This window comes from Squalius cephalus (genome assembly GCF_949319135.1).
Source record: "Squalius cephalus genome assembly, chromosome: 1".
Lineage (NCBI taxonomy): Eukaryota > Metazoa > Chordata > Actinopteri > Cypriniformes > Leuciscidae > Squalius > Squalius cephalus.
In genome coordinates, this window is record NC_137122.1 from 23,218,422 (window position 1) to 23,240,701 (window position 22,280).

At 39.3% G+C, this 22,280-nt stretch overlaps 1 pseudogene across 1 annotated transcript; it reads right to left on the minus strand.

Moving 5' to 3' along the window:
* Positions 1–337: 337 nt before the first annotated feature.
* LOC307171335 (maternal DNA replication licensing factor mcm3-like) lies at positions 338–18,947 on the minus strand (annotated as a pseudogene). The gene is made up of 11 exons (XR_013824098.1): positions 18,840–18,947; positions 18,498–18,651; positions 16,257–16,388; positions 15,781–15,989; positions 15,518–15,692; positions 14,492–14,619; positions 14,257–14,407; positions 13,983–14,123; positions 13,813–13,904; positions 13,644–13,739; positions 338–473 (listed from the first exon to the last, which is right to left on the minus strand). The product of XR_013824098.1 is annotated as a maternal DNA replication licensing factor mcm3-like (transcript).
* Between the last annotated feature and the right edge of the window lie 3,333 nt (positions 18,948–22,280).

The window sequence follows — 22,280 nt, forward strand, 5'->3', positions numbered from 1 at the left end:
ACGGGCAATGACCTGCTTCAAACCTTGTATCGTCCCCTCTCATTCACATATTCATGTTTGTGACTGTTAGTGTGATTATATGTAAAAATATTCTCAGTAGGATTATAAGTGTAAAAAAGAAAACACTCAGGAAGGGGTCCTTTACAAAAATCAAAGAAACAATTAAAACCCCTCTAACTAACTCCCTGCTCTACTCATGTTCTAATGATCTGTCTAATTTTACCCCAAAACTAAAATACACAATGTTACTACCTCCCTCTCTATCAAAAACAGAATCAAACTGTCAGAAATCAAAAGTATCAAGGTACCCCATTCCTTACTCCTTTACCAGACCTCCTTACAGGAAGTCATCTAGTTCGTCCAGTCCTGGCCCAATTTGGTGCACTCTTGTGTTTGTGCACCCGATGTCAACTGCCGATGGCTTGACTGACACATTAATCATCTGTTTGGCGGCCACGTTAGCTATCATGGATCTGAGAAAAGGCACAACACAGCAGAAAAGAAAACACAAAACACAAAAGAAAAATGACAACAGCCACAGATATTATTATTCCCACCTTAATGAACCAGTCTTTCCAAGACCCAAATATAGAGTCAAACCAGTATCCAACGTGTCTGTCTCTCCCCGCATTTTCAGCAACTTCTTGTCTTAGATCCTTCAGCTTCTTCATGGCCCTAGTAAAAACTCCATCAGAGGCTGTGTTATTCGGAATAAAGGTACAACAGTCAATTCCAAACATCACACATACCCCTCCTTTTTCTGCGAGTAGCCAATTCAGAGCTTGTCTGTTTTGCCATGTCATCTTTGCTGGTGTATTTTAGCTAATGGCCTAAGGCATCCATTGCTTGATCTTAGTCTTAATTGTTTTGTTGATTGTCAGAGCTAATCTGAGATGGTATGCCAAATCTTGGGATAACTTCTTTGGTTAAATTTTTTATCAGTTTCTGCTCCTTGGTCTGATGAGGGTTCTGCTTCGACCCATATGCTAAATCTATGAAAACTGTATCTGTATCTTTTTCCTCTTACAGATTTTATCATGTCTACATAATCCATCTCTAGATGTTTGAAGGGTCCTTCTGAAACTGGGATAGAGCCTATTGGAGTTGCTGACATTATTTTGTGAATCTTTGTCTCTTTTATTTTTCAAATTTTATTTTTCTAATAATCTCCCCCCTTGCGCAATGGTCAAAACCATGCGCATCTGAAATTAAAATAGTAAAAAGGGTTGCTAGTGTAATTATTTGTTTTTTAATACCTCATTTGTCCAATAGTCTGAAGTTGAGGGTTTTGCTTATGCCTTCTTGACTGATGATATAGACTTAATTTTATATTCAATTATCTATTCTAAATTTCAAGGTGCGCATTGTAAATTGGTAACACAACTCTGATGACAAAAGCTACTGAATGTAGGCAATGTGGCATTCCCTATGTGACAGTGTCTAAATGTTTTGAATAACACAGCTGGTCGATATCAGTTGCCATTTGATTGTGTTAAACACTGCTGTCATAAAACCCAAATTTTTCAATATCTAATAAATAAAAATTTCTGGTAGGTCTGGGCATGCTGTCGTTTGAAAGAACCATTATCAATTCATCTTATCTGATTTGTCATTCATCTGTTAATTTAATTTCTCTTCAAAATATTTTCTTCTGTTGCTTATGAAATACTCTTTTAAATGACTGGAGATCTCAGCATAATCTCGAATTCATGACCAACAATATTAACATCGTGCAATCCCTGGTAATGACAGCATTTGTGATATCTGTGATATGTGATATTTGTTTGTAATTTGTGTAGTTACTATCTTTATTTCTAAACCTAAAAAAATTAACTATTGACCAAGATGGTGTGACCAGCACCATAGCTTTATCATCCATATTTTTTGTTGTTGAACATATTATGTCCTCTTTTTTTTTCCTGATAGAGAGCTCAGTATCACTCAAGTTTATATCAGCTCTGTCTTGAAAGCAGAGCCCAAAAGCTCTCTGTTCAATGGACAACATCATCAATTATCCAATTATGCATTTACCCCTAGTTGGTGAATGCAGTAGTCCCTCACTATGCTTAGTCCAGCGTCAGTTGTAGTTAATTATTGAGTCATTCAAACCCTTCCCCTCCCATTTTTAATGCTTACAGCTGGACTAATGTCTATTGAAAGAAAGCAAATAGAGAGTGTCAGCTTCACAGAATATAGAGAACTGCTGTTGGACCAGTGAATAATCAAAATATAATTAATATGGCCAATTAATGAAATTTGAAGCGGTCTCTGTAGTGATCATTGAAAACGCATCACCTGTGCCCACTCAGTAAAGGATGAAGTCCTTCTGCTTGGACCAGCGATCAGTTGAACTGGTTGGGCTGCTGTCTGAGTGTTTCCCTCCTCATCCGATGCATTTGATCTGTCAGTCTTTGTTGGCATTCAAGGGTCTGGTGTCATGTTGGGACATAGTGGTTTGACTCTGGATGCTGTTGTCTCTCTGCCTCTCCTCAGTCTGGCTTTTGGCCAAGCCACGGAGGAAGCAATTTTGCATGATGGCAGCATGTTTCTCTTGGTTGTTTCTGCATCAACACAGTCTTTATCCATACCAGCCCCTCAGAAGTTTCAGCTTCCTCTTTCAGGGGGGATGAAAGCCCACCAACCAAACACCTCTTCTTTTCTCTGCAGCCGCGTCCTTATGTTTCTTGCTCTCGCTTGTTGCTGTTGTTTATGTCGAGGCAGCCGTCCCAAAAGCTGTCTGGTGTCATCTGGAAATTGAACACTCAGAGATCCGCATGAATCAAATTCATCCTTTATAAATTCTTCAACCATCTCTTTCAATTGTCCCTTAATTTCAGAAGTATCATCTGGTTAATAACAGCAGTTTCCCCATTCAATTTTAATAAAGCAAGTTCTTCTTTGCAGAAAACAGCAAGCATCTTTCTTCTTTGCAGTATGCAGAAAATAACAGTCTTTCAGTCTGTCTGAGTTGACTTATTTTCAGTCACATATATAGTATTTTTATCACTCGTTATATCGCTCTCTACTCTCTCAAGCATTTTAGGATTAAATCAATGAGTCTCATTACTGTGAAATGTGTATAATACAGTATGGCTGTTAAAAATGTCTGTTTAGCTTGGTCAACCAATCCTGCTCATTCAACACAATGCACAAGTTATTTTAAGTAACGCAATCCAAAGATCTCAATTTCTGCAATGGCTCAAATTTAAAACTGTCTCCCAGGGACAACAAGATGCAAACATCATAGGCTACGTCTTTATATAACAGATCAGTCATACCCACATCTAGCATGTCTCTCTCTATATATAAATATTTTATCTCTAAATGTCAGATATTTCTATAAACCTTTTTGTCAATCAGTTGCTTTTCCTCTGGGAACTACACAAAGCACTTACACTAAGGAGAAAACTCCAGTGTTTTTGATGGCCACCAGTTTGCGCAATCCTCCATATCAATCCCTGTTAGGCCTGCTTATTAATTTAATTCCCCCATAGACCGATCAACTAACATTTAAGCAATTTTCATATTTTCTTTCAGGTAAATTTCTTATCAATTATTTTTATTGGTGTTTTCCTGGTATTTGTGAAATTAGTCTACTTTTAATTCTGACTGGATTAGCAGATTTTACCAATCTTACTTGATCTCTTAGTAAACTGTTTTGAATACTTTTTTATTTATTTATTTATTTATTTTTTACGAATGATTCAGTGTCTCTGCACATAGCCACATCTAATGTTCCCTCAGCTGGTCATTTTGTTTTTAGGCTTCTTTCTCCATTTTTGGAGGGTTGTCCTATAGTATCTCTGCAAATTTAATATTTTGATCTTGGTATCTCTACAGGTGTTGATGCCATTATAATCTTAATTATTATCAGTGTGTTTCACTCCTTTTTAGTATACCTTACTAACCCCAGCTTGCATCTATTCTTAACTAGTTTTCAGCAAGATCGCCAGACATTTATTAAGATATCTGATTAGTCTTTCTCAGGTATCCTAAAAATGCAGTTTCTCTATTACAGGTCCACTGGTGGGGATGACAGTTACAAACAAAATCTCTCAAAGTGTTGTTCAAAGTGTATGTTGGAAATGGTTGCTCACTTTCTGGTTTATAAGCTAGTCAGAACTAGGAAAGGTGAACTCTTTCTCTCTGTCTCCCTCCTTTCCTTCCTCACACATACACACATGCAGTCTCACTATCTTCTTGCAGCCCCTCCTCTCTCTATCAGAGGCAGCCCCTCCTTTCTGCCTCTCTTTCTCATATCACAGTCACCATTTACTTTTGCTATATATGAGAGAGAAACATATGTTCTTTCATAATTCTAGTTTCTCTTTATAAATGAATATCGTTCTTTTTCAAACAGTCCTAATCTGTGCATTTTACGCGCGCGCGTAAAACAATTGTGTCACTTTCCCACTTCTCTGGCCTTGAGCTCACTACCATATTCATGTTCCTTAAAATCATGGCTCCTCCCAAACCCTGAGGCCAAGGGCCAATCTCATTTCTCTGTCTTACCCCTTCCCCTTCCCCTTTGTCTGCGTCTTCCCCTTGCCCTTCGATACCGAGTGAAGGGGGGTAGGGGGAAGAACGTTTCTCTAAGAAATGAGACACCACTCGATTACCGTTTGCGTCATCTTCCCTTTCCGCTAGCTGGCTGCTGCTGCTACGTCAACAGAGGCGATACGCGTTGACATAAACAAACGAAGATGCCGTCGTCTCGGGTTGTGATATCGATTTCCTGGTCTCTCTTTATCTTTGCACGCTTGTGTGCCATCAGTCAAAGACATTGTTTCATTGTATTTAACGGCGGCGCTGGCGACACCATAAGCAAAACATTAGCAAACGGCAAATAGCGCATAGCTGCTAGCTAGCGGTTAACTAGCGATTCAAAACAAAAACATTACAATTAAAACCGCTTGAACGTTTTATTAAAGGTATCATAAAACACGAGTGTCATTAAACTGCTGAAAATACATTTATTGTGCGACTCACTTCTGAGAAATTCCTACCCCTCTCTTTCAAGTGTGGTCCTCCGCAGACTTCGTTTCAAGGGCTATGTAGCCCTACGCCTTGGCCCTAGCCCTTAATCAAAATGAGAATTGGGACACCACTTCCCCTCACATGAACGCGCAAAACCGAGGGGAAGGGGTAAGAGTAAGGGGTAAGACAGAGAAATGAGACGCAGCCCAAGTGTACCAGGCATTTCTTTTCAGGTATGTGATGTACAGTGGATTTAGCTTTATTTCTGATTTTGTCAGCAAGGAATCCAAAAGGGTAGTTTTGGGAAGGTCAAATCTGTTCAAGTGTGGTCTCTGAGCTTCAAGAGTTATCTGTTTTTTATCACATCACGTCAATCCCCTAAGAGCCACTCTCGTTCAACCTGGTTCAAGTTTGTTATTCTTGTCAATTTTTTCAAAAGCTCATCCTTCCCTTGGTCTGTTAACTCCTGTCTCTGCCCTTCATTATCTATTCTAACCAGAAATGATTCTTAATACCTTTGGTTAGTTTTAATGCCCCTTGACAATCATCTTCATCTTCTCTTTCTTTCTGTAATCTAATCTCCTCTGCTTCATATCTCTCACTCTAGACCACATGAGTACTTTTCTTCAGGTGTCAAAAGGTGAAAAAACTCTATCTCTATCACTTCTCTCCCTCCTTATTTCTGTATAACAACATAAACGCTTTCAGTCTGTTATAACGCACACTCATACACCCGGGATTTCATACACACTGTCACACATCCGCGCACAGAGTCACTCACACCCACGCAGAGTCGCTCTGAAGCACACACACACTCAGAGTCACACACACACACACACACACACACACACAAAGTCGCTCTCCCACACTCACACAGCGCCGCTCTCACACACTTATTTCCCTATTTTTCTTGTAACAAATGAAAAGACAAAGTCAATCAATCAAACTTTTGACAATATGGCCTGTGTTTCCTTATCCGGATCACATCGATTACAGTTCGGAGAATGGCCAAACAGCCGACAAAGCCAATTTCTGGGAATATTCTTTGTTCCTTGATACCTTGTTTTTTTTGTTTGTTTTTTTCTCATCAATTTTTGTTTTATCATCCATTAAACTTTTAATAACACTGATTCAACAAATTATTTTTGTGAGAGTTTTATTTTATGTGCCTTTGTCTGTCTCAGCTTTCTCACTCCCTTTTTTCTCACTGAGCGGTGCCAAGGTTTTGTACTTTGTAACAATTTGGGGACAGTAGCTCAAATGTAATTTCATGCAGAGCACAGAGCTCAGTTAAAAACACTGTCTCTGCGTCTCCGTCCTTTCTATCAATTCTGCTCAAACACGGCTATATCATTTTCTAACTTTTAATTTCTTTGGGTTTTTTAGAAAAAACAAATTATATTTTATTATATTATAAAGGTATCATTACTATTATCCAGTGGCGGCTGGTGCTAAAAAAATTTGGAGGGGCGCAACAAACTGAATTATTAATCCAGGACTGAATGTAGGCTAATTGTTAAATAACAATATAACAGTGATAATAATGTAGCTATCATTAGCCTATAGTTTAGCTAAAACTTCAGCTGGTAGGGTTGGGAAATAGCCAATTGCCAAATAAATCTGAATTTTTGGGCTAAATGGCGATGTATGGTATAATCTGAGTATTTAATTATTATTTTTCTATTTGAATAAAAAAAAACTGTATTTAATTAAAAAAAAAAATATATATATATATCCTGATCAATATTGTCCTACAAACAATGTTCATATTGAAGGTTATAAAAACAAACATAGTGTAACCTTGCTGTCTATCTGCAGTCTATCCAAAAAAGGGGTCAAATCACATTCTAACATTGCAACATTACAATCTAAAAACAAAATAATGCTTTTTAAAGTAGTTAAATTTACTAAACTTAAAAAATAAAAATAAAAACAAAGCTAATAGGCTATCATAAAAATACACATGTAGGTTTGAAATTCTCTAGCACATTTATGTTCACCAACAACAACAAATCTTCAACAACAAATATTTTAGCTAAATATATTTATAATTTAGTGCTAATGTATATTTTAGTCAGAATAATTGCGCTGACTATTCTATTGCGCTCCGTCTGTTCGGCGCGCATGCACGCGGCGACGCTCGTTCACGGAAGTTTAGCTTGCAGAAAGCACGTTCACTCATGACAGAAAACTGGAAATATTGACTTTCTAACATTTACAGATGGATAATATGTCCATAAAATGTAAGTTATGCACTGAGGAAATTATTGGATGTCACTTCAGCTTATGGCTAAATATTATTAGAGGTATATTTGTTTCCACCAATCGCTGCACAAGTTAAGTTTACGTACGATGACGAAAGCACGTTAGTGCGAGCCCTCCCGGAACCCATAGAAAATGCATTGCAGTGCCTGCAGTTCGAAAAAAAAAAACTTTTAATGTAATGCCGCGTTCCAGGCAACCTGTAACCCGTGTTTTTCCAACCCGTAACTGGGAGTACATCGATCTAGTACGAGTTCACGGGTGGGAAGTCACGGGTTTGACTGCCGTTCCAGTGCACTTTCACGGGTATAAGGTTGGAAAAACACTATGGCGTTCCGATCGGCTCTTTATTATGACTTTGCTACATGCACTCGTCTCAATGAACGTGACGTCTGCGTCTGCCGAACGTGATGTCTGCGTCTGCCGAACGTCTCGTCTGCGTCTGCCACATCACTCGTTCGTGTGCCGGACGTGACGTCTGCGTCTGCCGAACGTCTCGTCTGCGTCTGCCACATCACTCGTTCGTGTGCCGAACGTGACGTCTGCGTCTGCCATAGTCTGCTGCAAGGGCGGTTTCCAGCACATTCCACACACTCATTCTTTATTATTTTTTCCCACTGATCTTCAGTTGTATTTTATTAGCAATTAAGTGATTTTACCTTGCTTATGTATAGCTTTTATTCCAAATGTTCATGTTAAAATATTTGTTTGCCATTGTTTCTTGTCAACATATCCTGATATTCATTCATGCACTGTAACTAAAAGAGATAATCGATCAGTTCATGTCCTGCTCGGACAGTAAAGTATCATAAAACGGTGTGTCTATTTATTATTTGAATTTCTTAAACATTTCCAAAACTGTAAAAGGTTAGGCTAGGTTATATAAAAATAAAACATTCATATATTATTTCATGAAAAACATTAGCCTACTGAACTAATTTACAGTTAGGTAAAAACGCAAATAATAATAATTCATTATTAGCTAATATCAGGCTAGTCTAGGCTACATATTTAGAAGACGCTTTTATCCTAAATGGGAACAAAGCAATTCGTCAAATGTCAGTCATAATATAAGATTATCATATAAACACAAGATTTTGACGCATATCCAGTGTTTGCGCGAAGTGTGGAGCGCGCTTGCTGCATGCCACGGAGGCGCGGGCGCGAACACTTTCCTATCAACAGTGGGAGCAACTTAAAATAGCCTGTAATAGCTGTAAACTCACAATAACAAGAAAACATTGTGCTTTTGTAAAATAAAATAAAACAATCAGCCGCATGATCTCCGTGAACTGGAGCGCGTCTCAAAAATGAACTGAAACAGTGTAGGCCCTACTGCCTCACAGTCAGACTTGAGGAATATACATAGCTTGAAATGGCTACTTTTAAATGAACAAGTTCAAATCGAAAGTGTCTTTCTCTCTAAGGCGCATCCGCAGCGGAGGAGATATGTTTGCAGACACGAATAAAAAAATAAAATAAAAAAACACTTTAAACAATTAAAATGCCTCTTTATTTTTCAGACACATTTATTATAATTAGCCTACTTTTGCTGGTGCTTTGCAGCAAGATTTATGCGTGCGCTTGAGCTATAGCCTACCATGCATGCACCAGTATTTAATTAATATAAACGTGCGATTAGTCGACTAATTGCTTAAATAAATTACTAGTTGACTACAAAATTTTTAGTCTATGGCAACTCTAATCAATACATTTATTTGACATTTTTTACTTATTATTTATTGGATAGTAATTATCCAGTTATTTACATTACATTAGTTGAGTTAACATATATAGCCTAAGCCTAATTAGTAAAAGAACGAAAAAAAGAGATTAAATTAATATGCTAACCATGTATTTCTGCATTGCTTGTTCCTACACGAAAAGGACTGTTTTAAAGGTGGCAATCCTATATACGTGAAGATTATACTGTATCTTGAAGATAGTTGTATTGTATCTTCTGTTATAAAGATGAAGATTGACATTTCGTTAATTAAAAATAATAAGCACATAATATTGTAAAAAAAAAAAAAAAAAAAGTTATGTTCTGTTATGCGTTTTGACTACTTTTTGTATTTTGTATACCCTAATTTTATCTCTAGGTAATGAAGATATATAACTTTTTTTAAAGGGCTTCGTTTTTCCCGGACCCGCTACAATTGAGAATCACTTTAAGCATGCACGCTAAGACAATTTGAAGAATTCCACTTAATACACAATATACAATAATTAACAATGTACCGCTTGCTGTTCTAGTGAGGACGGGCCGAAAAAAATATTCCTCCAATTTATACCCACCCCACCACATACACCAAAATTCTCTCTCTACACAACTTTAATAGTTGGGAATGGATTGCTGTACTATTTTCTACATCTCACAATCCATAGTATATTGTTTATACAATTGTTATTTCCCTGTCGACTGGTGATATATGATATTTCACTTTAAGGAGTTTTTATTGCACTTATATTGTAAGATTCTCTGATGTTATTTCGTTGTTATTTATAACAATGACAAAAAAAATAAATAAATAAAGAACAAACAATATTTACAAGACGCTTTTATCGAAAAAAGGAACAAAGCAATTCGTCATATGTCAGTCATAATACAGGTTAGACAATAATAATACAGGGTTTTATTTGATTATCACAAATCAACACAAGATTTTGACGCATATCCAATGGTTTGTTCGGAGTGGAGCGCGCACTGCGTGGGACGGAGGCGCGGGCGCGAACACTTGTATTTTCCTATCAACAGTGGAAACAACTTAAAATGCTCATAATTTATGGTCATATAGAAAATAATAATACATAATTTGCAACTACTTTTATTTGAGTAAACTCAAAATAACAAGAAAACGTTTTGATTTCGTGAAATAAAAGAAAACAATCAGGCGCGCTTTCATGATCTCCGTGAACTGGAGCGCATCTCAAAAATGAACTGAAACAAAATAAAGCTTGAAATGTCCAATTTTAAACGAACAAATTTGAATCGAAAGCAAATACTGTCTGATAATCCGCACGAACGGTGCATTTCTATCTAAAGGCGCACCCGCTTTACAGCGGAGATGGAGATATGTTTGCAGCCGACTGATTAGAAAATACTAGTTTATTAATAAAAACAATTAAAATGCCTCGTTATTTTTTCAGACACATTAGCCTATAAACCACCTATAGCCTAAATCAGCTCTCTGTATGTTTCTGGCTCTTCTCATTCAGCCCTGCGGGAAAATAATTTGGCCTTAGAAAACCAGTAAAATCTAAAAAGAAAATCCATATTAATTTGTGAATATTTTAAATGTTTAATAAAGGGGCAAAACGTCATAAACAAAAAGTCAAATAATAGTTTACAAACTATTTTAAAAAAAAGTTTACAGTCGTTTTTATTTTTCACCACAGGTGACTTATATATAAAAAATATAGCCTATTTTTCAATTCTATTCTTCTATTTAAAGGATCTACAGAAACAGTGTTTGCACGATCGAGTTGTCTGTTTTCTAGTTTACCAAAGTGCTGTAGCCTAGGCCTTTTAAAACTATAAAAAATTAAAAACACAATAACAACCCTAACAATAAGCTATAAAAATGCAATAGCCTATCAAGTTTGTTTCTTCATATTTCTATCTTTGTGGGGGCATTTGGCCCTCAAAATGTGGGTTAAACAACACACACACACAATATCCAATATATAAATCACAGACGCAGACGTCACGTTATAAGACAGACGCAAGTGTCACGTTCATTGAGACAAGTGCATGTTGCACAGTCATATTAAAGAACCGATCGCATCCGCTGGCACACTGCACTGAGCTGTGTTGAGTAGAGTGTTAAATACGTGTTAAATATGTGTTAGAGAAAAAAAAAATGTTTACTTCACTGCCACACGTGAATGACGCGTGACGTCTGACTGGACGCTTCACTGCCACGCGTGATTTACGTGACGTCAGCGTGACGTCTGCGTCACGTCTGCGTCTTAAAATGAATGGAATAAATAGCAGAAAGAAAAAAAAAATAAGACGTTGAGTGAGACGTTCATTGAGACGAGTGCATGTAGCAAAGTCATAATAAAGAGCCGATCGGAACGCCATAAAACACGGGTTACAGGTTGCCTGGAACGCTACAAGGCCGTGAGTCGTGGTTTGAAGTCGTGATTTACGAGCTCAAAATCCTGCCTGGAACGCAGCATAAGTCTATGGGAACACTCTGGGCGATTCTCGGCCAGAGTGAAATCGCCCAAAAAGAGGCGGTACTCCACAGAACGTGACTTGGCGCTGATTGGACTATATCCAGAGGCAAAACAACAGTGAGTGACTGCTAGCATAACTCTGTGGTTGAATGAGATTGTGATTGAAAAAGTCCCTTTCACACTTTGGTGGTGGTGGTGCGTCGCCCGATCGCCCTAATGAAGAAACCGCCGCTGCTATTATCAATGCTAATTTTCTCCAAAACGATTTCTCTCCTTCTACTTAAGATGAAAAATCATTTAGACATAGGCTACAAACAAAAAACACTTTTCTCCTCACATAAAACAGAAATGATTTCTCTCCTTCTACTTAAGATGAAAAATCATTTAGACACAAACAAAAACACTTGTCTCCTCACATAAAACAGAGCAGACAAACAGATCACGTGCTTATCATTTCAAACACACTTTTCACGTAGGGCGTTGCACGCACACTCACGAGAGGTGTGTTCGGCTGCGGCTGGATGCAACCGATCGGCGAGAGTAGCCGCGTGCAGGCGGGGAGGAGCTGCAAACGGAGACGTGAAGTCGGACACTTTCTGGTTCCCGTAGTGACCGCTCACGTGGTGTTTGCATACTTTACCACAGCTGCAGTGAAATAAATGCAATATTTGCCAAATAATACACAGATGTTTCAGAGACATTTTCATTCAATACTTTTATGTACTGCTTCACACAGCGTCTGTTTGAACAAGAATAAAGTTCAACATAAGCTACTATCAATGAAGTGGAGTCTACGTTTTTTAAGCAGTTTTAATTTGATAAACATGACACAATATAACATGACAATGACACGAAAAGAGTTTTCACTGTTATAATAAACTGATTTGGGAGCTTTAGAGAAACTAAAGGTGTTCGAATAAACACGAAACACACGTGATCGTTGTCATGCGGTGAATCCGGCCAATCGTGGAACAGCTGTGTCGTCATCAGCCCTCCTGCAGCCCAGTGCAGCCGCTCTTGAGAAGCTGCGCTGGCTGAGTTCTCCGGCTACTCTCGAATTGCTCTCGCGGTACTTTGATGGCATACGTCACAGTCACGTGGTGTCGGCGCTGGATCAAGTCGGACAAAATTTCTAACCGGCATGCACTGCTTCAAGTCAGCCGCCGATCGGTCTGCGCAGAGCTGCATGAAGTCGAACACAGACAAATCACGTGCCTCTCACGTGCAACGCGTCTACTGCGTTGGGGGTACGCGCCTCTCACGTTATAACGCACCTTTCCTGCGTTTATGGACAATAACATATAATCTTGCACACGCACTTTTTGCATAAAATACTGTGACGCACACATGTAGGCTACAATGCACCTTCATGCGAATGGAATACGCACTTCTGCGTATGGACAGACAAACAGATACTGCATGCACTTTTTTTTTTTTTTCCTCAAAACCTGGAACCTACCCTCCTGTTTCCTCCCTTCTTTTATCACTTTTAGGTTCTTTTTGGTGGAGTCTTTTGTTTAAGGTAGTCACCAACCGGGCGTTAGCTTACCAGGGGCAGCACAAAACAAATATAAGCAAAATTTGCTTACCTTATATTTTGGTGCACCTTTGTTTTGTGAGGCCTCTTGCCAGCACGCCCACCGTGGTCACTCCTCGACCCCTTGTCCCTCCTGGCTCGGTTCGACAATTATGTTGTGGCAAGTGACCCTAGACCACAAAACCAGTCACAAGGGTAATTTTTTTTTAAATTGAGATGTATACATTTGGTTTGTTACACCTTGGTTTGTTAGGATAGGACAATATTCGGCCGAGATACAACAATCTGAAAATCTGGAATCTGAGGGTGCAAAAAAACAAAACAAAAAAGTTAACTAATTAATCGAAACATTGAGAAAAATCGCCTTTAAAGTTGTCCATTTATGTTCGTGATTTTGCTGCATCCACTAACAGAAATAAACCTTTTATATATTTACGGTAGGAAATGTACAATATATTGTCATGGAACATGATCTTTATTTAATATCCTAATGATTTTTGGCATAAAAGAAAAATCGATCATTTTGACCCATACAATGTATTGTTGGCTATTGCCACAAATATACCCGTGCGATTTGTGACTGGTTTTGTGGTCTAGGGTCACATTTAGCACAACAATTGAACAAGAACCTGCATTGGTTTCTAGCAAAGCTAACTGATAAAGTCAAACTGAATCAGTTGACCTACTGTTTTCCTCTTCTGTGAAATCATAAGGGTCAGAGTCTTCTCCTTCTTGAGTCATTTCCACATCATCATCTTTAGAGATGCGAGAACGCTTCCTGTAGACAGAGTCAGCTCACACCTACTATTCAAACACTCTTACTGTAACGTCAACCTCCCATTCACACTGACCTGAGGTTCCTTTGACTCTCTGTCTCTTGGCTCTGAGAGACATCCAGCTCAGAGTCCTCGGGTACCTTCCTCTTCTTATCCTTCTCCAGAATCTACAAAGTCATGCCGAATTACATGAAACACAGATGACAACAAACTACAATCAGTTCTCGATGTGAACAGTTACATACCTTTTTGAAATACGCAAACTGCATGAGTTCAAGTGCTGCTTCTGCATCTCCCAGATCAATGGTTTTACTCATGCGGGCCTTGGCGTGAGCTGTGGACAGTCGAATCATGGTCTCCAGAGCTCGAGCAGTCACAGGTATCGTCTGTGGGAACGGACACAGTCGGTCTATACCAAACCAAGCAATTCCAGAGTAACAGTAGTATGATGCATAATATAAACGCATCCATTTATGTACATATTTGTTGTATTATGTGATGCAGTGGTGTTCTACAGACACTGGCGGAGTCACTGTTGACTTGGTCATGGCTCCGGAGTCTGGAATACTCCTCTGCTATGTAGTCCGAAGCCTCCTGTGTGAAGACTGGCTTCACCAGCTTAGCAACATGGATGTACTTCCTGATGAACTCCATGGTAACAATCTTCTCCCTTTCAAATGATTATGATGAGCACGGATTATGGTAGACTGACAATGTTACACAACTTTCTAAGGAAACATTAAGAAATATGTACTTTTTCTTCCTGTGGCCATGCAGGACGTTGTTTTTTTTCCTCATAGATCTGTAGCTCCTGCTCAGATGCTTCTGTGATGTTTGGGTCTTCTGTGGCGAATACATCTACTGTACTTCCCAGTGGCATCGCTGTTGGTATAGACATGACAGAATGAGAGCAACTGACTAAAGCATCTAAAGCTGAAAACTGAAGAGCATAGATCTCAAACTGTGGTCCATGAGACATTCCAAGTGGTGTACAGGTTACAATAAATTTAATACAATGTAATGTAAATGTATGTGTGTGTGTAGAGAGAGAAAAATAATGTAAATGAAAATCAAATATTTCTATACACGTGTATATACAATATTTTACATAATACATTGCTCTCATTAGATGCACGTATACAGTATATGTAATGAAATGTTATTTTACATAATTTTTTAATATTCTCTCTATATACATACACAAGTACATATGTAAAAAAAAAAAGAAATTACGTTTTATTTTACATTATTATATTTTCTTATATTTTCTTATACAAACACATGTGTGCAAACACACATTATATGAAAATATAGCATTTAAAATATCCATTTAAAAATATAAATTAAGTTAATATAAATATATAGCCAAGCCTATCTATATCTATATCTATATCTATATCTATATCTATATCTATGTGCGTTCTGACGCCAGATAACATTGATGGTAGAAGTGTAAACATGCTTATAGGTGTATTTTTATTTCAGTTAGTTTTAAAGGCAAGAATTCTAGTTTTTTTTTTAATCTAACATTGCTATGTTATTCTATTTTAGCATATTTGAAATGCTTTAATTAGTTTCAGTTTTCGTTAACCATAACATTGAAATCAAATAACGACACATAAATATTCAATCGTGCCTATTGCCGTTTATTTGTGACATTTGGAGAAACATTTATGTATTACCAAATGTTTACTTTATATTTCTTTAGAAAGAATGGTCATTTCTATTAATTTCCCCCAGGCGAGTCTGCCCCCCCTCAAGCTACGCCCGTGAGTCTCACCTGTTCCCTCCGGCTCTCCCGGCGTTCTGTACCGATGCATCCGCAGCACATGCTCCGAGATCTCCCGATCGCTATCTGGATCCATCTGATCCAGAACAATGAAGAGCAGATCGAATCGGGAAAGCAAGGAATCCTGGAGCCCGATGTTCTCCATTGGGGTTTTATACTGGTCATACTGGGTGAAGAATACATTAGGATTATTAGAAACTATAGCAAACCAACTACCCCTATTTTAACCAATCAAGCCAATAGTCATTATTTACCCTTCCATACACTAGGTTAGCAGCAGCTAACACACTGCAGCGAACATTAAGCCTGGCCTGAATCCCAGCTTTGGAAATGGTGACCCTTCCCTGCTCCATCACCTCATGGATGGCTGTTCGGTCCATGTCAGACATCTTGTCAAATTCATCAATGCACACCACACCTCTGTCAGCAAGAACCATGGCTCCGGCCTCCAAACGACGCTCACCTGGATTAGCCAGATAAAATGCACTTTTTAGCTTCATCATGCCAATTTTAAGATACCATTGTTGTCAGATTTGAATTTATTATTTTGACAATTAAAGATTGACAATAAAAAGTTGAATACTTGCAGGAGTAGAAAATTACTACTCAGGGGCATTTCCACTATACACAATGAGTAAAATCATTTGTCTTAGACTTTTGTCTAGAAATGTCTGCTTTTTTGGGGTGAACATATGCATGTGTACTTGTCAACAAATGTTAAAAGCGTTACCCGTCTCTTGGTCAGTTGTGACCGCTGCTGTCAGTCACACCCCAGATGAGCCTCGTCCAGTGGTGGGAATCGCCCTTGGTGCCGTGAACAAAACATAACGCAGCAACTGAGACTTCGCTACTGAAGGATCACCTGAAAACAGTCGAATGAAAAACACTGCACTATGGACCCAGAAATTACTATTTTTTTAAAAAATCATAAAAACATTTTTTTTTAAATCATAAAAAAAAGTTTAATCTATTTACATAAAGGTTTAATTTGACTCCAGTGTTTCTTAACATGTTTAAGAGATACTTGACTCTGACATGAGGAGCTTAGCGGTGGTTATTTAAACTAAATGAATTTATTTAATCTATATATTCATATAAATTTAATATTTATTATAAATTTAATCTAGGTTTAATGCATTTATACAAATGTCATATTTATATAAATGTATTTCTTATTTATGAATAATTCCATAAATTAATCAGAAAATTAAATACAAATAAATTGTATATATATAAAAAAAAAAACTTCTATTGGTTAAATGTATAAGAGATTTAATGTAAAAAAATCATAAGTAATTCTTTAATAATAAATATAATGTATATATTGGATTAAATTTGTAGATTAAACTAAAATTGATTAAATTTAACAACTATAAAGAGATTAAATATATAAATGTATACAAATAAATTCACATAAGAAAATAGGCTACATTTGTATAAATAGAATACATTTGTATAAATAGATTAAACTTAGATTACATTTATATATATATATATGTATATATATATATATATATATATATATATATATATGTATATATATATATATATATATATATATATATATATATATATATATATAAATTAAATCACTCGATACAGCACCAGAAACTCATTTAAATTAAATTAAACACTGCACAAGTCCAGACTTTTAATGCTCTTCTGACTTTTAACTAGATAAATATCATTTTATACATTTTCACAAAACACAAAAAAACACATCACTTGCAGATTGCTCAAAGTGTGTGCTCGGCCAAAAATAAAACAGAAAATAATAAGTCAGCACACTTCAGCTCCAAAAAATGGACTCTGACAAAGGTGGTGTTTCGAGCACACAGGCTCTTCATCAGAAACGTCACATTTGTGAGAATCTGGTAATAAACTTCAATATTCTTGGAGCGGAGGTATGCCGAGTCGATTTTTTTTCTGTAATACATTTTCACAAAACCATAAACATCACAAACCTATGAGCACTGGCCCGCTCTTGGCGGTCGCTTGGCGGGGCCTGGCCCCGCTGGCTTTGCTGGGCCCCGGTTGGGGGGTGGGGGGCCCTTGGATCATGCCTTGCGGGATGGAGCTGTTGTTCCCCACACACACTATTAAACATTTACATGGAGGAACCTTATGAACACAAGCAAGCTCACACATACAGGTGTACATTTAAGCATTCACATTGGTGTAAAAACAGGTGCTCACAGACACATATTGTCTTGATTTGCTGTTGCTTCAAAACTTATTTTGTAATATTAGTTATGTGTGCTGCTCAATAACATTTAACAATTAGAATTTATTGTGATTCATACAGATGTTGGTTGTTGCTGCAGTTTCTCTAATGTTGTGTCTTCTGTTGTTTTCTCTTTTTGTCAGCAGGTATCAAAGCAAATTGTCTTTTTTTTTTTTTTAACAATTTGTTCACCGTGTCTTCTCCCAGGGAGGACATCGTCTTGGTGCTTAAACTTTTGAGAATTCAAGTATTTGAACGTTGAAGTGTTTATTTATTTATTTATTTTTTTACATGTATTTTGTACGTCTACGCACAGATGTTGTTGGGAGACTCTGGTCATAGCGTATATGCTTAAACATCATGTCTTCCTTCTCGTTTGAATGAAGTTTAAGCTTTAGGAACGTTCCCACTAATAGTCACTTGAGAGCCGTCGCCTGTCCGCTTACAGGAGCGTCCCGAGGCTCTCATTAATGCAATCCTGTGACTGAAGTCTGAACACACACACTGACTCTCAGTGCTGAAACACACACACTGACTGCTGGTTCACTGAGAAGTGCTGAATTTTAGCTCTCAATGAAGTCAGAATCACTAGGAAACGTAAGTGAAACGTAAAAGTGTTTGATGATGTAATTTTGTGGAACAGTTGTTCATCTCATTTGTTCTTTTTGTCGTTTTGTAGTTCCTGTCTTTCTGAATGTCATGTTGTTGTTGTTGTTGTTGTTGCAAAAAAAAAAAAAAAAAAAAAACCTATGAGCAGAATATTGATGTCTCCTCGGATGCGTGTCCCATTCTCCAGGTTGGTCTCATTGCCTCCCAACAGCAGACACAGAATAGATTTCTTTATGTACTCATGGCCATGGATACTGGGAGCCAAAGAATGACTTAGTTGCTCAAAGACATCCTGAAACATAACAATAATCTTACCTCGCATAGCAAAAGATGAAACTGATCAGGGCTGCAGTTCACAAAAACATGGCAAGCCCAAACACTTTGTAGAAACCATTAGTAGCCTACTCTATGGTCTAATTTGAGAATTTAGAATAAATTTATTCTAAAGTTTAGAATAAATCACATATGTGTCTCTCTTACTTTAGAATGATGAGCTTTGCAAAACTTCTTGATCTTGGCAACATCATCTACAGAGAACGTCGGCACAATCTCTTTACTCATAAGCTTCACATTGTTATTGCCAATCATTATTACATATTTGGGTCTTTAGCGACCTGGATCTATATCTAATGGATATCTACTTGTCGTGATGATAAAAAAAGCGTGTATATCAAAAAATGTTTTATATCATCATCACTGTCCTCATCAGAGCTCATTTCCCAGTACATTCAGCATCTGGCTCATATTAGCAATCTCAAAACAATTTTCAACATCTTCAAAATCAATATTTTGATCGCTGACAGCTTCTTCACCAGATCCACCATCAAGTGACAGTGACACTAATATGTGATTGTTAAATAGTTTATAAATAAATACACAAATAAAGTTTCATAAATGGTTTAAAAGATTATATTAATACAAAGTTAAATAAAATAACTTTTTATTTAGTAAAAATAAATAAAGAATGGTTAAATAGTTTATAAGTAATAAAGTAAACCATACAAATATAACTTACTTTGGTTGGATAGATGGCACTGGAAGGAAAAGCATCCAATGAGGTAAGATCAGTGTATTTTCGTTCCAGGGTTTTCTTGGTGGCTGGACAATAGTGGACACTACGCATAATCTTGGGCCTGACCAAGGAACCTACAGATCACATGAAAATACAAATTACAAAAGACAACTTCACCCGGTTCTTTACACGTAACAGTTCTAGTTAGTACCGTATTGTCCTGAAGAAACGTACTCGGTTACTAACGTAACCTCGGTTCTCTCTAGTAGAGGGAACGAGTACTGCGTAAGATATCTTACGCTAGGGGAAAATCCTTTTTCCGCGAGATATTGATGCCAAAAATTATCCTTAATTTTTCAATAATGCAAAACGCGTTGCGGCAGCATAGACATAGGCGAGGCAGCTCGCGCGCCTATTGGCTGCTCTGCGGCAACTGCAGCAGCCTATCTAGCGAGGCCTGGCGTGACGCCAGACCCAATGAGGGTGCTTCGCGCCCGCTGCGTCACATCCCGCCAAAACGGGCGTGGTCTAGGCCTATAAATACCGCTTGCAGGCAGCTATTATCTGGTTTTTCATCAACGAAACAACCAGAGCGTGTGCATGCACGGCAAGATACGCAGTACTCGTTCCCTCTACTAGAGAGAACCGAAGTTACATTAGTAACCGAGTACGTTCTCTTACGAGAGGTCTCTCATACTGCGTAAGATATCTTACGCTAGGGGACCCAATGCAAGACGCCGTGCGTGCTGGGATCTGACACCAAAGACCCAAGGGCGAAAGCCCGGGGTTCATATAGTACACAATCACCCAGGGAACTCACAGGGAGTCCGGGAAGAGGGAGGGGCGAAGCCGCACTCTTCCACGTATAGCAGCGTCGCTTATGAATTACATCATACAGACAGGGCGGGGTACGGCCTGAACTGATGGGGAAATGTGGGTCTTACACAGTTTGCCTGAAAACATCTTTGTGCTGTTGTTTTACACTGTCGATGAGCTGTGCTCAGTAGACGCAGCATTCTGAGCTGATAGCATCAGGACAGACAATACTGGTTAACTAGACCGACAGCAGCCTGGCCTGCAGGGCGGGAACCTCTAGGTTGTAAAACCTTATAAATGTAGACAGGGAGGCCCAGCCCGCCGCCGTACAAATATCTTGCAAGGCAATCCCACTCGACCAGGCCCACGAAGAGGCCATGCCTCTCGTGGAGTGCGCTCTGACACCCAACGGGCATTGCATGCCCTTGGAGGCGTATGCTAGCGCAATTGCATCAACTATCCATCTGGATAGGCTCTGTCTCAACGAGGCTAGTCCCTTAGAGCGCCCGCTGATCGAAACAAAGAGCTGCTCTGTCTGTCTGAAAACAGACGAGCGAGACACATAAGCTCGTAATGCCCTGACTGGGCAAAGGAGGTTCGCGTCTCTTTCCTCATCAGGGACCGGTAGGGCTGACAGGGAAATGACCTGTGCCCTAAACGGTGTGTTGAGGGATTTTGGAACATAACCGTGCTTAGGTTTGAGTATAACCCTTGAGTCATTAGGCCCAAATTCCATGCACGTCGCGCTCACTGAGAGCGCGTGCAAGTCCCCTATGCGCTTCACTGAAGCGAGAGCCAGCAGAAACACAGTCTTGAAAGACAGATGTTTCAGATCAATCGTCTGTAAAGGCTCGAATGGGCCACCTTTCATGGCTTCCAGCACCGTAGAAAGGTCCCATACGGGGACTGAGGGAGGTCTGGGAGGATTCAGTCTCTTAGCCCCTCTAAGGAAGCGGATGACTAAATCGTTCCTTCCTATTGACTGACCAAGCGTTGTTCTCGAGAACGCTGCTATAGCCGCCACATAAACTTTGAGCGTGGAAGGGGTCCTGCCCTTATCCAACAGCTCTTGTAGGAAGGAAAGCACCTCCATCACTCCACAGTCTGTGGGTGACACACCACGGGCTGCGCACCAGCCCGAAAACACTGACCATTTCGAGTAGTAGAGACGTCTCGTAGACGGAGCTCTAGCCTGCGTGATCGTGTTTAACACTCGCTTAGGGAGTTCAACATGTACCCGTTGATGGCCCAGACATGAAGGGACCACAATTCCGGGTGAGGATGCCAGATCGAGCCGTGGGCCTGAGAGAGGAGGTCTCTCCTCACCAGCACTGGCCACGGGGCAGTGCTCGCTAGCTGCATCACAACTGGGAACCAAGGTTGGTTTTTCCAGAACGGTGCTACGAGCAGTACTGAGCATCCTTCTTCCCTGATCCGCTCTATCACCTGAGGCAGGAGAGAGACGGGGGGAAAAGCATAGAGCGGGCGGCAGGGCCATACATGAGCCAGCGCGTCCCTGCTCTTGGAGAAAAATTCCGGGCAGTGAGCGTTTTCTTGAGACGCGAACAGGTCTACTTCCGCTCTGCCGAATTTCTTCCACAGCAGTTGGACTGTCTGTGGGTGTAGAGACCATTCGCCTGCCAGAACATTGTTCCTGGACAGTCTGTCTGGTCCTATGTTTAGGAGCCCTGGCATGTGCGCTGCTCTCAGCGAGCGCAGGTTGCGCTGAGCCCATACCAGGAGGCGTTCTGCTAGCCTGTGCAGGTTCCTGGACCTGAGGCCGCCCTGGCGATTTATGTAGGACACCACAGACATGTTGTCCGAGCGGACCAGGACGTGGCGTCCTTTTATTTGGGGACAAAAACGCGTCAGCGCGTTGTCTACTGCCAACATTTCGAGGCAGTTTATGTGCAGAAGCTTCTCCCGTTCTGACCACTGGCCGAAGAACGGTCTGCCCTCGAGCAGCGCTCCCCATCCCGAGGTGGATGCGTCCGTAGACACCACCCTCACCCTCGAGGAAGTCCCCAGGCTTACACCTGATTGGTACCAGTCGTCCGCTTTCCAAGGTTTCAGAGCTGTGACGCACTTCTGAT